The following is a 25,363-nucleotide window of genomic DNA, read 5'->3' on the forward strand; positions in this document are numbered from 1 at the left end:
CTGCCCAAGTTGGGCAGCCCCATGGCCAGCAGCAGCAGTTTGGGTGTGGTGGAGGCTCAGGGCTGGGGAGGGGGTGTGCTTACCTGGGCCGGCTCCACGTGCTCCCACCGCCCCCCCCAGCACCTGCGGGAGTACCCGGGCCGCCGGCCCAAGTTTTAATTGGGGGTATATAGTAAAAGTCATGGACAGGTCACGGGCTGTGAATTTTGTTTACTGTCCGTGACCTGTCCATGACTTTTACTAAAAATACCCATGACTAAAAACGTAGCCTTACTTATGTTAAATCCCTTGATCCATCCAATCATCTCTCTAAAAGAGGGTAACTAGAGTAATTTGGCTTTCCTCAATACTTTGCATGGATATAAATGGTCCATCCAGTATTACTAACTTTATTTTCAATGGATATTCATTAAACGCTGAGTTCTGTGCTTAAGGAATTTAAATGAAAGTTGTGACCTTGTAGAGGAGGAGACTCCCATGCTGAGAATACCTTATCCTCTGGCCCCAATGTAGGGCAATCTGCTGTTCTTTTAGTGATTGTCTGTCTACACAGATTCCATTCGTGGTGCACATGTGCCCCATGCATGCAAGATCAGATTATTTTTAACAATGTGTCTGTCTGGAGTTGCACCTTTGCCTCTGGAGCGAGCTCAACCACTACTGCCTTCTGCCCACTTGTGAGTGAGAGATGGAACCCTTTGCAAAGTCCTCATTTCCTTTCACTGTGTGAACTAGACTTTGTTTAGTTATAGTCATAATTAGTGTTAGTGTAGTTAATAGAGTTGATTAATGAGGTTTTTGTTGCCTATGGCTTAGACATCCAAACAAACTTTGTAGTTGTTTCCTTTTGTCTAAATTTCCCCTCCTCCCCCTGCAAGGTAGACGCCAAGCAACCAGGGTTAAGAACAGTATCTCATTTGACTTTATTGTACACCTGTTAATGATAGGCACTCTCTGTATCTCATGAGGAAAATGTACCAAAGTGTTGCTATATGTATTGTTCCTTCTTGAAGTGTACACAGAAGGAACTTGAGGGAGGCAAGACTCAAGCTCCTACTACTTGAGAAGTCTATACAAGTCTCCACAGACTTGGAGACCTGAGAATCCTCAGCAGACAGGTCAGTCTCTTCCAGCTAATGCCCTTGTGAGCAGTGAATCCACTCCAGACTCCCAGGCTGCTACTACTACTAACCCCATTTGTTGTCCATGTCCCAGAGGGGCAGGAAAGACCCCCACTCCAGGGAAGGGGCTAGGTGTAGGTTACCCAACAGCATGAGGAGACACAAGCCACAGCTTTCCTTAGGCTTCTTCTGTCAACAGCCATAATCAGAGCAAGATAGCACCAACAGTTCCTTATGATTGTAAAGACCATGCTGCACTCAGTACTGAGTTCAGTGCCCAGAGCCTCAGCATCAAATGCTTCCCTTACAGTACCAGTGTTGGTCACCTCTCTACCAGTTGATGCTTCAATATCTTGGCATCGAACCAGTTTCTTTCCTTAAACACTTTCAGCCAATTGAAAGTTATTGCGAAACTCCCAGCTTCTTGTTTCCCATGTATCTCCAGTTGAGTCTCATTGGTACTGACATCTCCATGCCTTAAACAAGGCATGTCAGATAGGACTGCCTTTTCCCTTGTAACAGTTTACTTTTTCATCTTCCTCAGCAGAGCAGAGGACACAAGCAGGGGAAGAGCCTCTGTTTTCCCTGGGGGCTTTGCGATGGGAGTCTGGGAGTGAATCCAGAGGTTTTTTCCCCCCAGGGGTATTAAGAAAGAGATCTAGGGAGCACTTTAGTTGGTCTCCCCCATGCGTCCTTCCCCACATTATCCATGTCAGCTATGGTTATACTTGGGTTCCCTTGGGGTATAAAACTCTGCTCCAGAAAGTCAGCATCCTCATTTGTATCGAGGGGCAGATCTCATTCACCTGTGAGACAGATTCAGATTCCCAAACTTCTCAGCTAATTCATCTGCAGCTGTTAGGTCAATAGAAGGACAGTGGGGATGATCATTACTCTTCTGAGCTGGAGTACCCAGCACCTCTTGCTATATCCTTTTCTTTCCCCAGAGAAGCCTTCAGTCCTGCATCGTAGCCTCTGTTTGAGTTCAAGGTCTGTCAAGACCTAATGAAAAGGATGGCAGAAATACTGGATGTTACCTCAAGAGAAGTAGCATAAACCCCTGGGTATCCTTAATACAGCAGCATCAGGAAGGCTATGTATTCACATAAATCAGGAATTACACGAACCTGCCAAGGCAATTCCAGCTACCTGCAAGGGTGCTGACTGGAGGTATCTGGTTCCAGCTAAAGGCTCAAATACTCTTACCAGCATTCTGCACTTGACTCCCTGACAGTACAAGCGGCCTAAGGGAAGGCAAAGCAGCAAGGTCTCCCAGACTCCACCCTTGATGATCAGGATCCTAAAAATCTAGACCTTTTTGGCTGGAAGGTCTGCTCATTTGCAAGCCTACAAAGGAGGATAGCAAACTGCCAAGCAGTATTCTTTAAGTACCCCCTCAGGTCCCTTTTCAGAGACCCCTCTCATGAGACTGTTAAAGCAGGAGTTAGACTCCCTTTTACAACTGAGTGCAGAAATTGCCCTTAGAGTTCAGGGACAAAAGTTTTCATTCCCACTACTTAATCCCACGGTAAAGCAGTGCTCTGGGGGGGGGGGGGGGGCTGTGCACTCTGGTGGATCAAAGCAAGTTCAATATAACGCGGTTTCACCTATAACGCGGTAAGATTTTTTTGGCTCCCAAGGACAGCGTTATATTGAGGTAGAGGTGTAGTTAACTTAGCTTCTACCATCCCTTCTTTGGGTCCTGAGCCTATTTTGTTCTGTTATGACCACAGCAACTATCACCTTAGTAGTTCTGCCTGATCCTAGTCTCCTAGAATAGAGGCCAGATTCTGCATCTAGAAACAGCACTACACCTGACAGCCTGGATGCTGGCTGGCTGAAGTTCACGGAGAAACTGTTGAACCTGGAGTTTTGCTTCAAAGCAGGAAATCTTTGTTCAACCAGACGTACAGGGCCAAATGGAAAGATTTTCTACTTGGGCAGCTCAGCTTTTGCCATTGACCGCTCCAGTTGCAGCAATACTGGACTGTTTGCTATCCCTGCAGCAATCTGGACTATCAATGAGCTCAAAGTCTATCAAGGGGTAATATCTGCAAATCATCATCCTATCCAGGGCACACTCTATTTTGGCACCTTATAGTGATAAGATTTCTGAAATAATTTCTTGGATTTTCTACCAGTTAGGGAGCCTCTTCCTTCCTGGTACCTTAATATAGTACTAACTGGATTGATGGTGTTCTCCCCCCTTTGAGCCCATGACAACCTGCCTCCTTTGACACCTAAAAAGGGAAACAGCATTTCTGGTGTCCATAACATCAGTTTAGGAGCAGTTAGGCCCTCACTCCCAGTCCCCTGTAAATGGTCTTTCTACCAGGACAGTTACCCTTAGATCGCACCTAAAGTTCCTGCATTTGGTGGCTTCAGAATTCCATACAAATCAGTCCATTCACCTCCCAGTTTTCTTTCCCACGCTTCATTCTAAGCATCGCACATTAGACATAATGAGAGTGTTATCTTTTTTTATTTAGGTAGGGTTGGTCCTAAAAATTTGTCCTTGGCATTTGCTTCTATGACCAAAGGTTGTCCTGTATCCACTTGGAGGTTATTGAAGTGGGTTTCTCTACATGGATATTTTTTTTTATCAATTAGTCAATAAAGATTCCACCTGGTCATATTTTTGTTTATTCCACTAGAGCACAGGCATCCTCTGTTGCCTGTTCGGATAATAGTCCTATACCTGGGATATATAGAGCAGCTACACAGAGCTCGATCTACAACTCACTATTCCATAGTGCAGGCTTCCAAATCAGATGATGGTGTTAGTAAGGCTGTCCTGCAATAACTATGCAAATAGAACTTTGTACCCCTCTCCAAGCAACTAAACAGCTATTTAATAGTCACCACATGTGGAATCTCTGTACAATCAAAGAATGTTTACCTTCCAGTAACTGATTCTTCAAGAGGTCTTATCCCCACAGATTCCATGACCCAACTGCCTTCCCTGCTAATTTGAAGCCCTGCGCCAATGGGGTTCCATATTGGCGAGGGGACTGAGTGACACTTGAGCCTATTCCACTCTTTATGCCCTTGGCTATAAGCGTGGGTGGTAAGAGCACCTAGGACACAGGCAGGGCTCCAATGGATACTGCTATTCAAAAAGATTCCAATCTTGTGTGCATGGACCAGAGTGGAATCTGTGGACAGTACATCTGAAAGAACCACACTTACTGTAAGGAAAGCAGGGTGGATAAAAATCAATGATTTAAAAAAAAAATGATTTTTTTGGATAAAATGCTTTTTGAGGAAAAAATCTATCTAAAGATAGTTTTAATTAAGATACATTATAGCCCAAAGATATCTCATCATGGAATAGGGATTATAAATTCTAATTCTATAGTATGAGACAATATATTCATGTAATGTTTAAGAAAAGTTTCTTAAATGAGTTCCAATAGTTCATGGATTAAGGACCCAATTTTATGCGGTTCCACGTGCTTCTGTATAGATTATTTAGGTTAATCTTTCTATCGACCCAATAGGACTCAGTGCTCAGTCTGGAAGATACCATCAGAGACACTTCGTTTTGCAGTTCTCAAACTGTGGATTTGTCTCTCCAGAGATAACATGTTTGTTAACAGCAAAAATGTTTTTAAATAAATGTATAGAGGTGAGAAATAACAGACCTTAACCCTGTTGTCCCTCTTCAAATTTGTGTACACAGAGTCAATCCCTTACCTCTCTCTAAAAGTGCAAAGTTTCAAAAAGTTCAATGAATAGAAGATTGTTGGGGGCGGAATAGAGAAGAAGTCTGGAGATAAATGTGAGAAGGGAGGGACAGGCAGTAGAAACAAAAGTGAAACTGTTTGAGCAGCGTACTCCAGAAGTCTTGAGGTCTTGCTGAGTGTAGCCTTCATTGATTTGAGATCTACTAGACCATTCTCTCACTAGAAGGGAAAATCTATAATGGCAGCAGGCCGTAAAAGAGACCCAGTTTGGGAATAAGAACCATTCAAGAAATATGTTTGCTGATGATGTTTTAAAGAGAGTCCCACCAGTGAACTAGTGGAAGTCACTTAAGCATTTGGATTCAGAGACTATTGAAGTGATAATCTCACTTTTAACAGCAGTAGCTTCTTCTGCCGGTATAGAAAGAATATTTTCTTCCTTTGGACTAATTCATTCTAAATTGAGAAATTGTTTGGGACCTGAAAAAGCAGGGAAACTTGTTTTTCTTTTCCAGATTATGAACAAACAGGAAAATGAAGGTGTAGACGACTGAGTTAGCTGCAGAAGCCAATATTTTAAGTTTCTCATGTTGACCTGGCTGACAGTCTATTTTAATTTTTTTTTAATATTTCATTTATCTATTTTTGTTAAAAACAATTTTAACAAAAACAAACCTGATTTTAAAAAACTTGAATGTTTAACTAAATTCAAAAATTCATCTGCTTGTTTTGTTAAAATACATTACATTGTTATTTTAGTTAAATAAAACAATTTAAATGTCTGTCTGGTGATGTTCTCCTAATACAGCATGGCAAGAAAGTCCTCTAAATATTAATGATTAATCTGTTGAATTGGAGATAGTTCACATTCCAATGACTTCATAAATATCTGCTTCATTTACCAAAGGTAAATGAAATAACCAATCATTCATTTTCTGATATAGCTGTAAAACTAATCTGAAAAGTTTTCAAAATAAATCACTGTTTAAAAATGTATAGTGTGTACCTTCTAAAAATGAAACCTACATCTATCTCTGAGTTGTAAAGAATATGTATTAAGGTTATAACAACTAACAAGAATGCACTTTTATGTAGAAAACCATGATTAAATCGAGTCTTCCTGACTAGTGATTTTAAATCACGAACCTGAAGGAAAGTAACTTCTTTTGTTTTGTCTTTAATTGAGAGGTTACAGGCTGCCAAGTTACGTCCTACATTTTGGGTTACCTGATTCATTTTTGAATGGGGAAAATCATTAGACAATTGTGCTGCTTCCACTGTTAGCTTGTAGCCATTTGCATTTCTCAGCATAACTCTCAAACATTTCAAAGTCTAGTCTTCGGGGGAAGAATAAGCCGAAGTATTGATTTTTATTTTTTTCCAGGTGCCCAAACAATGCAAAACACCCACACAACCAGTGTAACCATGTGTACTTAGAATGATTAATCTTCTTGTCTTTCTCCTTCCCTTCTGTGTCTTGTCTTAAATTAGACTGCATACTCTGCAGTGCAGGGACCGCGTCTTCCTGTGTTGGCATAACACCTGTCACAATGGGGGTCTGATCCTGATTGGGTCTTTTGGGCACTATTGTAATATTAATGTTACATTTTCAGAAACACACAAAGTTAAGGTAGCATCATCCAGTGTGAAACCTTGATGTTTATTTGTAGAGCCCTTAGCAGATACAGATTTCTATCCATGGATAGAAATCAGTATCCGCCGAACTGTAAGGCTCTCCTGGGAACCACAGCGGTGAAAGGAGCAAAACATAGGGCCTCTGCTCCCAGGAGCCAGCACCCTGCATCAGCAGCTCCTCACGTGCTGTTGTACTGCCCTCACCTCTTCCACGCAGCTGTCTGCATGACTGCATCTCCTGTCTGGGGTCTGTACAGCTGCGCCAGAGGACAGGGCTGCGGGCGGGACTTGGGGTGCTACACTTGCACTGGAGGAGCCGCCAGCTTGGGGTGCAGGCTCCTGGGAGCTCCTTTTGCCGCTGCGATTCCCAGGAGAGCCCTGCAGTTCAGTGGATACCGATTTGTATCCACGCAGGGCTCTATTTATTTGGTATAGAGTAATTGAAGACTGAAACCCATTCTAGGAAAGCTACATATGAAAAGGCATATGCCATAGATAGTGCTGCTGCATTCTTTCCTGGGAATAGGGTAACGTGAGCCCCTCTGAAATGGCAATTGCTGTTTCCTAATAGAGCAAGAGAAGATCCTTCCACAACACTAACCTAGCTAGGAACATAGCACTGCTGAAATGCACAAAAGGGAATATGTAACTGCAGTGAAAATACCTAAAAACCTTTCAGTGTCTACTTTCTGTGGGGAGAAATAGCAGTATTGGTTCCTAATACTTCCATATAGTGACCTAACTGATGAGGGCTTATCAAAGGCTGTGTTGCTGCCTAGCAGAACCAATAGTTATGCAAGAACTGCTAAGGCTGATTATTTTTGCTATTTTATCACAAAATAGCCACTGTCAGAGATGGGCTAATTTAAGCACTGAGTACCGCAGAAAAGGATCTGGGGTTTATGGTGGATCACAAATTAAATGAGTCAACTGTGTAATGTTGTTGCAAAAAAGCAAACATCATTCTGGGATGAATCTCATTGGAGCTGCAGTGTTGTAAGCAAGATGAGAAGTAATTCTTCCACTCTATTCAGCACTGATAAGGCTTCTGGAGTACTGTGTCCAGTTCTGGGCATCACACTTCGGGAAAGATGTGGACAAATTGGAGAAAGTCCAGAGGAGAGCAACAAAAATTATTAAAGAGCTAGAAAACATGACCAAAGAGGAAAGATAGAAAAAATTGTTTTAGTCTAAAGAAGCGAAGACTAAGGGGGGGACATAAATCTTTCAGTATGTAAAAGTTTGTTTATAATGAGGAGGGTGACAATTAGTTTTCTGTATTCGCTGAAGACAGCACAAGAAGTTATGGGCTTAAATTGCAGCATGAGACTTGGATTATTAGGAAAAACTTCCTAACTGTAAGAAGAACAGGAGTACTTGTGGCACCTTAGAGACTAACAAATTTATTAGAGCATAAGCTTTCGTGGGCTACAACCCACTTCTTCGGATGCATATAGAGTAGTTAAGCATCGGAAGAAATTACCTACAGAGGTTGTGGAATCTGTTGTTGGAGGTTTTTAAGAACAGGTTAGACAAACACCTGTCACAGATGAACTAGAATAGAGGCAATACAGGTAACGCACCAATCTTCTCCCCACCCACCCCCCACCTGCTGGAGAAGAGGTGCTGAAAATTTTGACAAGGGGCTGTCCCAGGACCTGATTTCAGGGTTCCAGTTTCTATGTTGGACACCTATTGTCTGAAATATGATAAATATGAAGCAGTTTCCCCTATCTCTGCTGGAACAGAGAAGAGCATTCTTTGTTTCTCACTCACTCCAGAGCTGCTTGGCTGTTATGAAAGTGGGTGGAAATTCTGCTCCTTTACTTAACCTCAGTCTCTTGGGTGCTGCTGAGATGTCTGTTGTTCTCCCTTTTTTTGCTGCTGGGGGTGGGTGAGAGGATGTTTTCTACTTCCTCCAGCAGCCACCATTGATTGTGCTCCTTAGTGACTGGCTCAAATGTTTGCCTTTGCTCATAACTTTCCTAATCAGTAACAGAGTGATACTGATCTAATTATTAGTTTCACTGCTCCCTACATGGTCATGAATAAACAAGGAAAACTAACACTGGAAACTTTTTCTCTCTCTCTGATCAGCAGAGGCATTGGGATAGTCTTGTTTTAAGATTGAGGAAAACAGTACATTATTGGTTTACTTTCAGTTCCTATTTGGAAGGTTTTTGGAACCGTTAACGTATAGAAGTATTTTTTAAGAGAGCCTAGGTTCTGCAGAAGTGAAATCACTTGCCCAGGAAGACTTCTTGTTGTCCTCACGTTTCACTTCTGTTGATCTTCCTTAAATAACTCAAGTCTTGTTTTTCTTGGGAAAAAAGGTGACTCATCTGAAGTTTGCTTGGGGAAAAAAGTACTTAATCTCTATTTGTAAGCATACCATTATGTTACCTAGGATACAAATGGATTCCTTGTAAATTCACTACACGATGAAGTCTCAAATTCTTAAAGGTTCATGATTTTCTTCACTGATACATTTTTTAATTTGTTCAAATTTCACTCTACAATGGTAGACCAGATACAAGCTAGCTCAGGGGTCGGCAACGTTCGGCACGCGGCTCGCCAGGGTAAGCACCCTGGCAGGCCGGGCCAGTTTTATTTACCTGCTGACGCGGCAGGTTCGGCCGATCGCGGCCCCCACTGGCCGCGGTTCGCTGTCCCGGGCCAATGGGGGCGGCGGGAAGCCGTGGCCAGCACATCGCTCGCCCGCGCCGCTTCTTGCCGCCCCCATTGGCCCGGGACGGCGAACCGCGGCGAGTGGGGGCCGCGATCGGCCGAACCTGCCGCGTCAACAGGTAAATAAACTGGCCCGGCCCGCTAGGATATTTACCGTGGCGAGCCGCGTGCCAAACGTTGCGGGCCCCTGAGCTAGAGATTTTCTAGTCTTGAAGTCCTGTGTGAGGAAATGTCACGCTCATAGATGGACTAAATGTTGGGTCAAGGAGAGTTAATATTTGATACGGATATACTCTAGAGCAGTGGTTCTCAGCCAGGGATATGTGTACCCCTGGGGGTACTCAGAGGTCTTCCGGAGTTACATCAACTCATCTAGATATTTGCCTAGTTTTACAACAGGCTTCATAAAAAACACTAATGACATCAGTACAACTAAAATTTCATAAACAATGATTTGTTTATACTGCTCTGAATACTATAAACTTAAATGTAAGTGCAATATTTATATTCCAATTGATTTATTTTATTATTATATGGTAAAATGAGAAAGTAAGCATTTTTTTGGTAATAGTGACACCTTTTGTATTTTTCTGTCTGATTTTAAGTTTTTAAGTGAGGTGAAACTTGGGGGTACACAAGACAAATCAGACTCTTGAAAGGGGTTCAGTAGTCTGGAAAGGTTGAGAGCCACTGCTCTAGAGACTGGATGATAAGTAGAATGCAATTCTCTTTCAATTTTGGGTTTTTTTTCACTCACATAATAAGGATGTCTGACTGGGAGTATTTTAGAGAGACTAGATTTGATAGAAACATCATCAGGCCTTTTCTCAAAGCAAATATTTGGTTTAAATACTGAATATGTTTTCAAAGGGATAGTCTGCTGTGGCAACTTATCTTAAGATAGTATTTTTACTTAAATCACAAAATAAATACCAATTATTCATTTACCCAAAAGTTTAATCTGAACTACAGCTGTCTTTCAGTGAATTCCTGATTTATTTTTTAGTTCAACTTCACAAATAGGCTGATTGAAGTATAAGAGTGTGACCTGTGGGGGCCAGCTGTGGTCATTCAATTAGGGTGAACTGCAAAGATTGGGGCAGACAGTCCCCATAAAGCTGGTGGATTTTGCAATACTTAGATTTACCAATCCAGCACAAAACAGCTTCTTTATTACTTTACTGGTTATTCAGAAGTCCAAAACAACACAGTTCCCTTAAAGCAACTCAGCCTCTGGCCTCCATCCAGGTACCCAAGTTAAATATGATGCAGATTCCTGTGACTCTTATTTCATCATATAAAAGAAAAGGTTCTACCAATCCCAAAGGATCGGACGCATTACCTCCCAGGTTATTGAATATTCCACATCTTACCCAAATACACGCTACAGCCAATTCTTATTAACTACACTAAAATTTATTAAAACACAGAAGAGAGAGAGCATGGTTAAAAGATCGATATGCATACAGACATGAGTTCAGTTCGAGGTTCAGCTTTGTAGCAGAGATGGTGAGCTTTCTGGTTGCAAAGAGTTCTTTCAGAAATAGTTCATAGGTTATAATCCAATGTCCAAATATCATATTCAGGGCGTACCAGCATAACTGGGATCTCAGTCTTGTGACTCAAACTTCCCCCTATGAAGCTTAAGCAGATCTGAGATGATCAGGACCCAAGAGTCTTTTTATACAGTGTTCTAGCATCCACTTGACCACATAGTCCTGGTTAAACAATAGGCTTTTGATGTAACCTTTTGCTTTCTAAACACTACCAGTAATTAGTTACACAAATTAACATAGGGCAATTCATCCATTAGGCAGTCTAGTACAAACTTCAAAGAGACATATAGACAATGACATTATTTTACCCAAGATTCATCTAAATATTAATATTCCCTTTTGATCTCTGAATCAATAGTTATAGTGACAGAAACTGTCTGTTTACGGGTAGCATATAAGATGCACACAATTAGTATTCTAACAATATAGGTTTGCATTTCAAAGTTCTAGCCTATTTAGCATGAATGGCCCTAATTATCATTCGCATATCTTTCTATCATGACTTTTAAAGGTAGGCTTTGGGTCATTCAGCCTGCAAGCTGTTTAACCCTTTCTAGCCATGTGTCACAGAGGGTTATAGATTGCCTTAGGTCATACTATGAGGCAGTGGCTCTTCCTTGTTTTCAGCTATTATTTGTAACTATTGGACCATACTGAGTTGAACTGGCATAAATTACATTGTGCAAATGCTAGTTTTACAATGCAAAACTTTCTTAATGAAACATAGAGCCAGAGTCATCATGAATTCCTGAAGCTTACTGCTAGTTAAAGAACCTTTCCAGTAAAAGTTTTTCTTGTATTGTCAGTGTTGTCCAAAGACTTCTTGCCAGAACATGTCCTCTGGGTGGGAGGACCAAGGCCAGGGCTACACTAACAAGTTAGGTTGATCAGCTACATTGCTCAGGGGTGTTTTAAAAAAAAAACAACCAAACACCTCCCCTTATATCACACCCTTGAGCTAGGTAGTTAAGCTGATGTAACCCCTGATGTAGACCCTGCTAGATCAACAGCAGAATTCTTCTGTTGACCTAACTACTGCCTCTCAGGGAGGTGGGTTTCTTACATTGATGGGATAACTCCTCCTGTTGCTTTAGTAAACATCTATGCTGAAGTACCATAGCAGTGCATTTCTAGTGAAGACATAGCCCAAATTTATTTAGCTCATATACAACAACTAATGGGGAAATGAGCCACGTAATTACAGATTTAAAACTGGAAATAGGCAGAGTAATATTCTTAAACAGAAGGATACAAAACAAATCAAGAAATTACAGGCAAGTGTTAAAGAACTATGTAAAAAGTGAATTGACAAAGGTAAAAACACAAATACATTTATATGGTGTACTAAAATGCAGCTTCTCTACTACAATCCAGAACTTCTAAAACCATATCTAGATATATCCAAAGGAAGTCTTGCTGCAAAACATCTTCTATAAACTAGTGTTTGTGAGAAGGCATATGATTATAGGTCTGAAGTATTCTTTCCCCACCTTTCTTGCTGAAAACTAGGGCTGTCAATTAATTGCAGTTAACTCACGTGATTAACTAAAAAAATAATAATCGTGATTAAAAAAAATAATCTCCATTAAACAATAGAATACCAATTGAAATTTATTAAATATTTTTGGATGTTTTTCTACATTTTCAAATACATTGATTTCTATTTCAACACAGAATACAAAGTGTACAGTGCTGACTTTATATTATTTTTATTACAAATATTTGCACTGTAAAAATGATAAACAAAAGAAACAGTATTTTTCAATTCACCTCATACAAGTACTGTAGTGCAATCTCTTTTGTAAGTTGCACTTTCATGATAATGTTGATTTTTTTTCTTTGTTACATAACTGCTCTCAAAAATAAAACAGTGTAAAACTTTAGAGCCTACACTTCACTCAGTCCTACTTCTTGTTCAGCCAATTGCTAAGACAAACACATTTGTTTACATTTACAGGAGATGCTGCTGCCTGCTTCTTATTTACAATGTCACCTGAAAGTCAGAACAGGCGTTTGCATGGCGCTTTTGTAGCCAGCATTGCAAGGTATTTACGTGCCAGATATGCTAAACATTCGTATGCCCCTTCATGCTTCGGCCACCATTCCAGAGGATATGCTTCCATGCTGATGATGCTTGTTAAAAAAATAAGGTGTTAATTAAATTTGTGACTGAACTCTTTGGGGGGAGAACTGTATGTCTTCGGATCTGTTTTACCCACATTCTGCCATACATTTCATGTTATAGCAGTCTCAGGTGATGACCCAGCACATGTTTGTTTTAAGAACACTTTCACAGCAGATTTGACAAAACGCAAAGAAAATACCAATGTGAGATTTCTAAAAATAGCTACCGCACTTGACCCAAGGTTTAAGACACTGAAGTGCCATCCAGAATCTGAGAGGGACGAGGTGTGGAGCATACTTTCAGAAGTCTTAAAAGAGCAACAGTCAGATGCAGAAACTATAGAACCCGAACCACCAAAAAAGAAAATCAACCTTCTACTGGTGGCATCTGATTCAGATGATGAAAATGAACATGCATTGGGCCTTTCTGCTTTGGATCGTTATCAAGCAGAACCCATCATCAGCATGGAAGCATGTCCTCTGGAATGGTGGTTGAAGATGAAGGGACATATGAATCTTTAGCACATCTGGCACGTAAATACCTTGCGACGTCAGCAACAACAGTGTCATGCGAATGCCTGTTCTCACTTTCAGGTGACATTGTAAACAAGCGTACAGCATTATCGCCTGCAAATTGTAACTAAGTTTGTTTGTCTGAGTGATTGGCTGAAGTAGGACTGAGTGGACTTGTGGGCTCAAAAGTTTTACATTGTTTTATTTTTCAATGCAGTTGGTTTTTTGTACATAATTCCAGGGCTTTGGAGCTGTGCTCCGGCTCTGCTCCAGCTCCAGGCAAAAACCTGCAGCTCCATTGCTCCAGAGCTGCTCCACGCTCCATAGACTCATAGACTTTAAGGTCAGAAGGGACCATTATGATCATCTAGTCTGACCTCCCGCATGATGCAGGCCACAAAAGCTGACCCACCCACTCCTGGAATAATTCTCTCCCTTGACTCAGCTGTTGAAGTCCCCAAATCATGATTTAAAGACTTCAAGTCGCAGAGAATCCTCCAGCAAGCGACTCCTGCCCCATGCGGAGGAAGGCGAAAAACCTCCAGGGCCTCTGCCAATCTACCCTGGAGGAAAATTCCTTCCCGACCCCAAATATGGCGATCAGCAGAACCCCGAGCATGCGGGCAAGATTCTCCAGCCAGACCCACATTGACCATTGATAGTAATTACCAGCGATGGCACGTTATTGACCTATTGACTAAAATCACGTTATCCCATCAAACCATCCCCTCCATAAACTTATCAAGCTTAATCTTAAAGCCAGAGAGGTCTTTCGCCCCCCACTGTTTCCCTCGGAAGGCTGTTCCAGAACTTCACCCCTCTGACGGTTAGAAACCGTCGTCTAATTTCAAGCCTAAACTTCCCGACGGCCAGTTTATATCCATTTGTTCTCGTGTCCACATTAGTACTGAGCTGAAATAATTCCTCTCCCTCCCTGGTATATTTAAAGAGAGCAATCATATCCCCCCTCAGCCTCCTTTTGGTTAGGGTAAACAAACCGAGCTCCTCGAGTCTCCTTTCATACGACAGGTTTTCCATTCCTCGGATCATCCTAGTGGCCCTTCTCTGTACCCGTTCCAGTTTGAGTTCATCCTTTTTAAACATGGGAGACCAGAACTGCACACAGTACTCCAAATGAGGTCTCACCAGTGCCTTGTATAACGGAAGCAGCACCTCCTTATCCCTACTAGAAATATCTCGCCTAATGCATCCCAAGACCGCATTAGCTTTTTTCACGGCCACGTCACATTGCCGACTCATAGTCATCCTGCGATCAACCAGGACTCCGAGGTCCTTCTCCTCCTCCGTTACTTCCAACCGATGCGTCCCCAGCTTATGACTAAAATTCTTGTTAGTCATCCCTAAATGCATCACCTTACACTTCTCACTATTAAATTTCATCCTATTACTATTACTCCAGTTTACAAGGTCATCCAAGTCTCCCTGCAGGATATCCCGATCCTTCTCCGAATTGGCAATACCTCCCAACTTTGTCATCCGCAAACTTTATCAGCCCACTTCTACATTCGGTTCCGAGGTCAGTAATAAATAGATTAAATAAAATCGGACCCAAAACCGAACCTTGAGGAACTCCACTGGTAACCTCCCTCCAACCTGACCGTTCACCTTTCAGTACGACCCGCTGCAGTCTCCCCTTTAACCAGTTCTTTATCCACCTCTGGATTTTCATATCGATCCCCATCTTATCCAATTTAACCAATAATTCCTCATGCGGTACCGTATCAAACGCTTTACTGAAATCGAGGTATATTAGATCCACCGCATTTCCTTTATCTAAAAAATCTGTTACTTTCTCAAAGAAGGAGATCAGGTTGGTTTGGCACGATCTGCCTTTCGTAAAACCATGTTGTAATTTGTCCCAATTGCCATTGACCTCAAGGTCCTTAACTACTTTCTCCTTCAAAATTTTTTCCAAGACCTTGCATATTACAGATGTTAAACTAACAGGCCTGTAGTTACCCGGGTCACTTTTTTCCCCTTCTTGAAAATAGGAACCACATTAGTTATTCTCCAGTCCAACGGTACTGCCCCCGAGTTTACCAATTCATTAAAAATTATCGCTAACAGGTTTGCAATTTCTCGCGCCAGTTCCTTTAATATTCTCGGATGAAGATCATCCGGTCCTCCCGCTCCGGACTCCGCTCCAAAGCCCTGCATAATTCTACATTTGTAAGTTCAACTTTCATGATGGAGATTGCACCTGTACTTGTATGAGGTGAATTGAAAAATATGATTTCTTTTGTTTTTTACAGTGCAAATATTTGTATTCAAAAATAAAGTGAGCACGATACACTTCGTATTCTGTGTTGTAATTGAAATCAATATATTTGAAAATGTAGAAAACACCGAACAATATTTAAATAAATGGTATTCCAATATTGTTTAACAACGCGATTCATTTTTAATCGCGCGATTAATTACATGATTAATTTTTTTAATTGCTTGACAGCCTACTGAAAATATATTGCTACTCCACTGTTTGAAGTGGGGGATGATAGATGGTGTGTTCAGGGGTCTAAGCTTCCCTATCCCTTCATTTTGTTTCATTTACCAGACAGCTTCTAGCTAGAGAGTAACCAGAGCTAGATACAATACTTTAGTGTAAGGGAACACTAGTAAGCATTAGGAAGTAAGGTGAGGTGAGAAGTCATGCTGCTCAAAAGGAGGAAGAAACTGGGATTCTTCCAGATCCTGTCCTTGGACCTTGGTGGATGGGGCAAAGTTGTATCTTTCACAGCAGCTTCTGGCTATTAGATGTATCTTGTTCATTTACCTTAATCATAGGTTCCCCAAATAGACATGCCCATAGAGACCAAAAACCTTTGCACTTGGACAGTTTTGAGTGTCTTTCTAGGTAAAAATCCAGCAGTGTGAATCATACAAGATGTCTTCATGAGGCAGAATTATACGGTTATCTTCCCTTTTCCCCCTCCAGTCCTCTTGGCGAGTTCTCCATTACTGTACTCTTCTCTCTTGTCCCCACAGTTTCCCAACCCCTGAGAGCAGGGGAAGGAATTAGAGGTGCTTTTCTTCTGCCCTTCTTGTTGCTTTAATTTCACAGAGAAATGGAGATAAACTCTTACCACTGGGCAAATAGTCTGCAGTTGCCTTCTTATTAAATGTGTAACAGTGATAATAGGAAGAAGTGCTTTGAATTTTCCTGTGTTCATGGAAGCAATTGCTTACAAAGTCTGCTCCCCAAAATTTTGAGGAGATTCAGGCGTTGAGTAATGTGAGCTTCAGGGAAGCTTATGAACCATTTACAAATGACTGCTGTGGGGTTTTATTGCTTGTGCACTATTGGGAATTTTGATATGGCTATTTCCTGTTTGGCTCCCTGGCCATACCATGTCAATTTGTATTTTAAACATCATTTTTTTTAAAAAGGGAACCTTGTCTAGAGTAGACGCTTGTGCTCTTTAATTCATTTTTTATTACCACTCCTTTTGGTCAGATAGTTAATAGTAAATTTTCAGATCTTTGTCAGAAAATGGTATTCTGTAGAACAGACGGTAAGGCAAGGGTAGTATATAGGCAGACCAGGGGCCAAATCTGGACTGCCAGACACTTTTGAAAACACCCCAAAATCTTTTTATTTACTTATTATTTATTATCATTATTTTTTTTATTTTCTCTGGAGTTTGGACCTTGACAAAAAATAGACTTACCAGGGGAAAGCAAATGGTACATAAATGCCCAGTTTTTCTGTTGGTGCTTTTATACTAATAGTGGGGTAACTGGGAGCACTTTTATGTCAGCTTAGCTAAGAACTTGTGTTTATGTTGAGAGAAACCAAAATACTGTAGTAAATTCTGAATTAGAGAACCTATTTAGCTGAAAACATAAATTACTTTTAGGATACAATAAATCAAGATGGTATCAGGGCTGCCCAGAGGAGGGCAAGTGGGGCAATTTGCCCCGAGCCCCCGCAGGGACCCCGCCACCCCTGGCCGAGAATCCCTTCTCTGGCTACTCACCTGGCGGCGGTTCGGGTCTTTGGCAGCATTTCGGCGGCGGGTCCTTCAGTGCTGCCGAAGACGCGGAGTGAGTGAAGGACCCGCCGCAGACTCGGAGCGACTGAAGGACCCGCCGCCGCCCGGTGAGTATAAGCGCCGCAGCAGGTGGCGCCTTTTTTTATGTCCGCTCCCCCGCTTTGCCCCAGGCCCCCTGAATCCTCTGGGTGGCCCTGGATAGTATTCAATGTTTTGAAATCACACTGATTAGATTTAACAGTTTTTTATATCAGTTGGTGAAATATTTAATGGAGAAGTTACAGAATTGTGGTATTTTAGTTGCAAGACATGTCATGTAGCTTCATATTCATTGACTGCATATTTTAAAGTGCCTTTAAGCAACTCTGAATGCTGCATTATTTATACTGTTTTATGATACATACTTTTTTTATAAAGGAAAAATTGTTTGCATTTCTGTTTAATCAGTTTTGTAGTACTTCAGGAAACTGGTATTTTTAAGTATATTTTTGTGAAAAAGGCCCTGAGACACAATTACTACCTGTCTATACTTCGAACCTACCGACAAAATTAATGGCAATATTTTTTCCTCTTACCATAGCATAACAAAGGGTGAAAACTTGGCCCAGTTGAAATCAAAGGTCAGGATGTTGCTTCAAAGTGTTTGTTTGAAATCCGTTGATGTTTATTTTCTAATGTCCACTTACTTTTTCTGAGGTCTGGTCATTTTCTAAATGCATGTTTAGGGATGTTCCACTTATGTACTTTCTACTTCTGGATGTTACTGTCGGTTTAAGTGTTCTGTTCTAAATATGTGTTTTAAATATACTTGACATTATGTATGAGTAAGGCTGCAAGTCTGTCATAGAAGTTCCAGATTCTGTGACTTTCCGGGACCTCTGTGACTTCTGCAGCAGCCAGTGCTGGCTCAGGGGCTGCCCGAGCCAGGCAGCCCCTAAGCCAGCAGTTTTGGTGTGTGGGAGGGAGCTCAGGACTCGGGGTTGGGAGGTGTGGGGGGGGTGCTTACCCCAGGGTGGGGGGCTCCCAGGCTCCCATTAGCATGATCCTGCAATTCCTAGGCTGCAGAGGGGCCGGGGGCTCCCTGCCCCCACAGCTCCCATTGGCTGTGGTTCCCGGCCAATGGGAGCTGCGCAGCCGGTGCTTCTGGCAGGAGCAGCACGCGGAGCGAGCCCCCTGGGCCTGGCCCCTCTGCCGCCTAGGAGCTGCAGGGACATGCAGAGCCGGGTAGTCTAGCATAGACCAGCAGGGGTCCCTGGGCACATGCCATTGCTCACTCTGTCTCCCCCAGCACCCGCGGTGCCCTGGGACCACTTCCCTTCTCCCTCCTTCGCCCCCCCCCCTGAATACCTGTGCCCCTCCGCCAAATTTTAGGTAGGGGTATATAGTAAAAGTCATGGACAGGTCATGAGCCGTGAGTTTTTGTTTACTGCCCGAGACCCGTCCATGACTTTTACTAAAAATACCCGTGACTAAAAGGTAGTCTTATGTATAAGAGAGATTCCCACTCTTCAGACTTTATAATCTAGATAGACAATATACCAGCATGGAAGCAAACTGTAAAAGCTTACAAAGCCTGGTGGTGGGGGTTTTGTTGTTGTTGCTTTTGTTTTTGTGTTTTGCTGCTTTACTAGCTTCTTCAAATGATTCACACCCTTATCATCTCTACAGTTGTTCCAGCTTAACTCAAAGTGCTCTCTCTTCTACGCTAGCTCCATAGAAAGAAATAGCTCACTTTCATAGAGAAAAGTGACTGCGTACCTGCTGACATCAATACTTTTAGGGCAGGGGGGGGAAAAAAAATTTTTTTTTTGAAGATGGTTCCCAAATCTCTGGAGGTCTGTGCTCGCTCTCCTCCTGCCACTACAACTGCTCTGGCAGCAGGATGTTCAGGAGCGCCGCCAGCTTTTCCTCTGCCCTAGGCGGCAGAAGGTCCCACCCCGAAATGCCGCCCCCCGACAGAGGCGGCGGAAGGTCCCGCCGCGGAAATACCGCCGCGGTCACCGCCCCCCAAATTGCAGCACCCTAGGCAACCGCCTAGGTCGCCTAATGGGTTGCGCCGGCCCTGAGGATGTTGGGTCTGCTTCAAGGAGATGACTCCCTCCCTGCATGGGAATGTCTGCTGGAGATTGAACTCAGCCTGGTGAGGTCTTCCCTACTGCTTCATAGTTCTTACAGTATAATCAAGTGTTTGGGCTCGGATACAGGGTCTGGACAAAAAAATCATCTAGCACCTACTAACCAGATGCTAAAGATGTCGTCCTAACTTTTTTACTGGACCAAAAAGATGGGAAATTAAGTTTAAAAATAATTTCATTAGGACATGGAAAACAGCATTGTAAAGTCAAGGAGTAATTCGCAGCTCTAATCTGCTCCTTGAATTAACTCTTTACTAGATATGTGGTCATACCTCTTTCTGCACTCATTTGGAGAGTGAATTCCTCTTGCTCATTCTGATTTGAAAAAATTGGATGACAAGTTTATGAATTTTCCTCATGATCTTGTCTAACTTGAAGTACTCATTGTTATGTAATTTAAAGTAGCTTATGGTTGTTGTGGTCTCACTTTTTAGAAAGGTATCTTGATGAGCGTCACTTTAATTACTAATTGGCACAGTGGAGTGGAGATCAGTTGTATGTCTGCCAGTCTGCACTTTCCATTATTCATTGCCTAAATATTTCTGGGTGAGACTTCCTGAAGGAAACTTCTTAAGAGTCGTTAGCTTAAAAAAATGATTTTCATGAGGCGCTCCTATCCTGATATTTTTGAATGTTACAAAAAGACCAGCAAACAGACTTGGGTGTATGAATTCTTACACCATCAGAGCCATAGATTAGGGCTCTGATACCTGCTATTGGAGGATCCACTTAATCTTTAAAGGAATTTATGGGTACCCTTCTCACTCTCGCTCTTCTTTTTTTTTTTTAAACAAGTCTCTCCTATCCCAGCCCGATTAGCTTATTTCTTCAGTTATACTCTTTACCCATTTGTACATCTTCATGCAGAATATGCACATTCCAAAGCAGCTGAACAATTTTCCTCATAGCTGAACAGGTCCTCTGAATATTCTTTAAATTAGAGGATGTTGCTTCTCTGTTGCTGGACTTACTATTTTACCAGGCTGAATGAAATGGGATAGAATGCACTTCTGAGGTTATTTCCCCTCGCCCCACCCGTGAGTCTATTTAAAAGCAAATTAAGCATAAATAGAAACTAGCTTTAATACTTTGTTATACTGTCAGGAAATGAGGTGTTGTATCTCTACTATAGCATAAATGCTTTGAACTTTTGTAAGAGATCTGGGCAGGGTTGGCTGAAAATAGATATTGTGTTTATGTTCCTTTGAATATTTGACTTGGGAGAATAAAAGATGGCCTTTATATAGTTAAGTGATATTCATAAGAACCAGGTATGAAATGACTGTGATTTAGAAAATTCTTTGATATCTTAGACTTCATTCCAGTTAAATCCTTTAAACTTATTATGCTTAGGAAAATGTAATTACTGCTCTGCCAAATAGCTTGAAGAATAAGCAGTACTTAATTGCAGAGTATTCCTAAAAATTACTTCTGCTTAGTCCTTAGTTTCTCTTTAAAGTGTAATTGTATATAGAAGCAAATATATCAAGCCAGAATATAATCAACCTTTTTTACTTTACAATATTGGTGGATAGCATGCATAAAAGGCCACTTATCTGACATAGTTTGGAGCAAAGACTGAGTGTTCTTATGATTGGGGAGGCTTTTCTGTTGATTTGATATATTGGTTGGCTGAGTTAATTGTTTCTTGTATGTAATTTAATGCTGGGTGGTCATCCTTTGATGGAGCATTCAAAGTTTTTTTTTGCATGGGAATCTTTTCTTGTCTAAATCTAAATAAAATATAGCGATTGGTTTGTCATGGAGAATACTCAAATTGTTTTTCTTTGGTGTTTAGGGAAGACGAAGTGTGTAGTATTGTTCCCTTGTTGCAGCAGTAGCAGGGCAGAACTCGTATATAGGGGTCAAAACTGTGAGAATCTTGAAATGAATCTATAATAAAGATGGTATCACAACCAAACTTCAGTTAGGTACAGCTCTGGAGTGATTTCTCTGAAAAGCCATGCCTAACCATGTCTTAGTAGAACAAGCATTGCCTCCTTCCAATCTAAATGTAAAGCTCACTGCTTCACCCTCGCTCTTCTGCTAAGCAGTACATAGCATACCAGTATTTGCTTCAATAGTTAAAGCACGCATAATTTCCTTTCCGGGCCAAAAATGGAAAAGAAAATTCAAACGAGATGCTAGTGTATTTGTTTTACCATGGAAAGTGATCAGATCACAGTGATGGCCTGGTTTAAAACCATAAATAGAAAATCTAAAAAAACTGAAGGTAGCAATTTACAATGAATCTAAATTTGCAAATGTCTCATTCTTGGCACATACACAGAGGCCTCTGCTCTATTGTCCTCATTTTGGGAGGATGAATCCTCACTTGAATTTGGCTACGGAGATAATGGGAGGTGCAAATCAATGGTAAACCCTCTACTTTGACTACTTCGTTCATTTCTGGATACTTAATGTCCAGAAAAAATATACCAGAAGTATAACAGATTCAGAAATGGGGGACAGTTACTAGAGGTATGGAAAATTCCAGGATATTTTTAAAGATTGTGAAATTAGTGTGATGAGGAAATGAATGAGGTGACATAAGAGATAAGAATGCCGCCCAATTGACTTTCTCTAGCACTTATTTATCTTCTCATAGCACAAGAATAAGGAGATGAATGAAAATTAAATAAATTAAATTTAATTTTTTTATTTAAACACAACATATAGCCATTTTATGGCAGCAAATGCCACAAGTTACAGAGGCAAAGTCTTGGGCTGCATTAATTCTTCAGTAGCCGTTTCTGCTTGGAGAACTATCTTTAAAGAGGATAGTGGTGTTTCGGGGAAATCCCTGTGGAGCTGTGCTGGCCAGGGAGATGGGCAGAGCAAAAGAGTCCTGGCATCCAGGAGATTGGCTTGGTTTGGGATTAAACTATTTACTCATTAGGAAAACTGCATTTTCTCCTACCTTAAATTAATTATTTGGAGAAAGCTCAAGGATCTGATTTTCCTTGGATATATTTATTTTTACCATAGTGAAATCCTCCAGATCCCCTCTGACACTTATTTCTAGAGAAAGGGGGATGGTCCAGTCCAAGTTCTGGAAGATTAAGGACAGGAAACAGAAGAATGAGTTTCCCAGGAGGAGAACCTTGAGAATAGAAAAGATTATTCTCAAATAGATGAGCAACCAGTTTTAATTGTGGCAAGCACATTAAAAAAATCATAAGGAAGAAAAAAAGCAGATGGTGAGCATGCCACAGTAACAGAAGTAGAACAAGATAGTAATTTTGTCCTTGTAGTATTTTCATATGGACACTTTTGCACAAGGAAATGTTCAGATCACCAGTCCATTTCATATAGGTAACTAAATAGTCATCAGATCTGGAGTTGAAAACTGGAAATAAAAGACTGCATATCTTACTTCCAGTACATTAACTTGGATATCAACAACTGTGTGTATTAACTTTAAAAAATAAATGATCTGAAATTCCTTTTACTCCCACTTAATCCTGAGTGAAGTATATGGCAAAGGAACATCTGATTTTGTGTGGTAACTGGATGATAGCTGGTTTAAGTAAAGATGGTGCTTTTACTCCATTTTATCGGCCTTTTCGTCATTACTTCAATTTCACACCAAGGATACAATTGCAGTGCCGCCTTAAGAACCAGAGTATTTCTCCAATCCATCTTTGAAGTCATGGGGTCTACTCTATCAAAGGGATGTGGGGAAGACTTGACAAGCCATTGGGCAAAGCTTGAATAATAAATATTAGTACTATTTGAACATTTCTTCTAGAAGTCTGGTTGGCAAAAGTTTTATACCAAAGACATTTTTTGTTTTAGAACTATTGGCTTGTTTTAAAAAAGTTTGACTTTTCCACAATAAACTGCAAATTAGTGTTTCTACATCGCTGCAGAACGGGTGTTTACATTTGAACAATGTTATGAACTATGTTCAAATGTAAAATGCTGTCTTAATGCACGTGACTGCCTGATACATTGTGTTCTTCAAATACAGCAGCTTCAAATGAAGCTATTTCTATGAATTTGCAAGAGGAAGGATTATAAATTGGTCATTTTGTTCTTCTGCTTGGGTTTAATGACAACACTGGAAGGCCTCCTTGTCTCCAACTATATAAATTTACATATGAAGTACTAATGGCAAATACTCGTGTGTTCTGCATGCAAAATGTGTGTAATGTTTTAAGGCCTATTTTAATTAGGGTAGCTAGTTTTTTAATTTTCCTCAACATGCTGTGGTTGTTTAGTGTCTCATTCTAACAAAGAATGCAACAATGAAGTAATTAAGACTGATACATTTTTTTGAAAAAACAAAACAAAAAACCAAACAAACGCAAACTCTGGTTCCAATCAGGGCATCAAAACTCTCTCTCGAATTCTATGTAATAACTTTTGGCCTGATCTTCAAAGTTGTTGATTAACACCTGAAGTTTACATTCATTTGCTGGAATTTGAGGGCACCCACCTTTTTATTGCTGTTCCTCTTATGAGCACCTTGAATTCTTAAGGGTTTAGATTTCTGGACCCAAACCTTTACTTTAGGGAGCAAAATCATATAGAACCTATGCTCAGTCACTTTAAGTGCCTTATATCCAATTAAAAATGCTTTGCAAGATATAAAAATATTATATCTGATCTCAGTCTACTCATCTCCTGTTGGGTTTGTTCCTCTTTTCTGTTCTTCCTCCCCACTACTTTCCACAGTTAAGCTTTTACTTGTCTTTTTGTCCCCAGTCGGAACTATTGAATCCCTTCCTCTTAAGTTGTTTCCACAAAGCCTTCTTTCAGCTTGCCTTATTATTAACTCAGAAGTAAATTCTATGTATGAAGAATATTGTATGCGGATTGTGATGTTTCAGATACTGAAGGAAACTATACATAATGGCTGTACTTGTGTGTAGGAAGAATAATTGCTTAGAACACACTTAATGAATGTCAGGACTACTTAGAAGAATACCTTGTCTCAAACGATCTCTTGTGAAGCTTATTTTGTACTATCACTTTTGAATATTCACTTTCCAAAATAGAAGAAGCAGAAGTCTTCACTTGTTATTTCGTATGTTTCATATTTTTAAATTAAAAAGTAGTGGCCTAGAGCATTGAATACATAGTATTCACCATTCGGGGCATGAGTTCCCACCACTCTCCCATCCATGAGGGTTTGCGGGAGGATGAAATTCTCAAGACAAAGCCAGCCCTGGAGTCACTCATCCATTTTGAGTTGGTAGCAGCAACCCTCAGTCCCCTGTACATTCATTACTTTTCTTTCTGAAGTTTTACTGGGGAAATGTCACTGACATGTTGTTTGCTCCAAGCCCCTCCTGTCCGCTACACCACAGGCTGCTCACCATCAGCTTTGACATCAGTGTTCCTATTTTCCTGTTCCTAATGTCCCTCCCATTTAACATCCTCTGTCCCTTCCTTGGGTTTTCCTTGTTTTGTTTCTTCCCATCCTTTGTCTGCTAGGTTGCTTTAGCAGCCTAATTTAGCACATACCCTTAATTTGTCTTCTGGCAGATGTCTACACAGCGGTAGAGAAGTCAGTTCACAAGCTTATCAATGCCAGCTGACCATTCAGATATTTAATCTTGCAGTGAGTCTTGTACTAAGGCAGAAGTACCCAATGTCTATCATAACTTTAAAGCCATTGTTTTGGGCCCTGTCTGCACTATATGTAGATCCAGGCAAAGCTGTCAAATACCAGTGCTCCTGGCCAGCTCTCCTTGTGTTCCCTTCCATCCTCAGGGTAGCCAGGTTTCTCTTCCAAATTTCTCGTGCACTCAACATGAGTCAAAAACCTTCTGCAAGGAAATGTCTAGGCCAGGAGGCTTGAATTTAAGCTGAATCCTCAGGGATGTTTCTTCAACCTTTTTTGTTTTTGTTTGTTTGCTTGCATGGAAAACTGCTTTGGAAGCA

At 41.0% G+C, this 25,363-nt stretch overlaps 1 protein-coding gene across 1 annotated transcript in view; it reads left to right on the top strand.

The window, feature by feature from the left end:
- Positions 1-25,363, top strand: part of ADAM10 (ADAM metallopeptidase domain 10) — a 113,607-nt gene that overhangs the window by 12,005 nt on the left and 76,239 nt on the right. The gene's annotated exons all lie outside the window — the stretch shown is intronic.

This window comes from Emys orbicularis, chromosome 10 (assembly GCF_028017835.1).
Source record: "Emys orbicularis isolate rEmyOrb1 chromosome 10, rEmyOrb1.hap1, whole genome shotgun sequence".
Classification (NCBI taxonomy): domain Eukaryota; kingdom Metazoa; phylum Chordata; order Testudines; family Emydidae; genus Emys; species Emys orbicularis.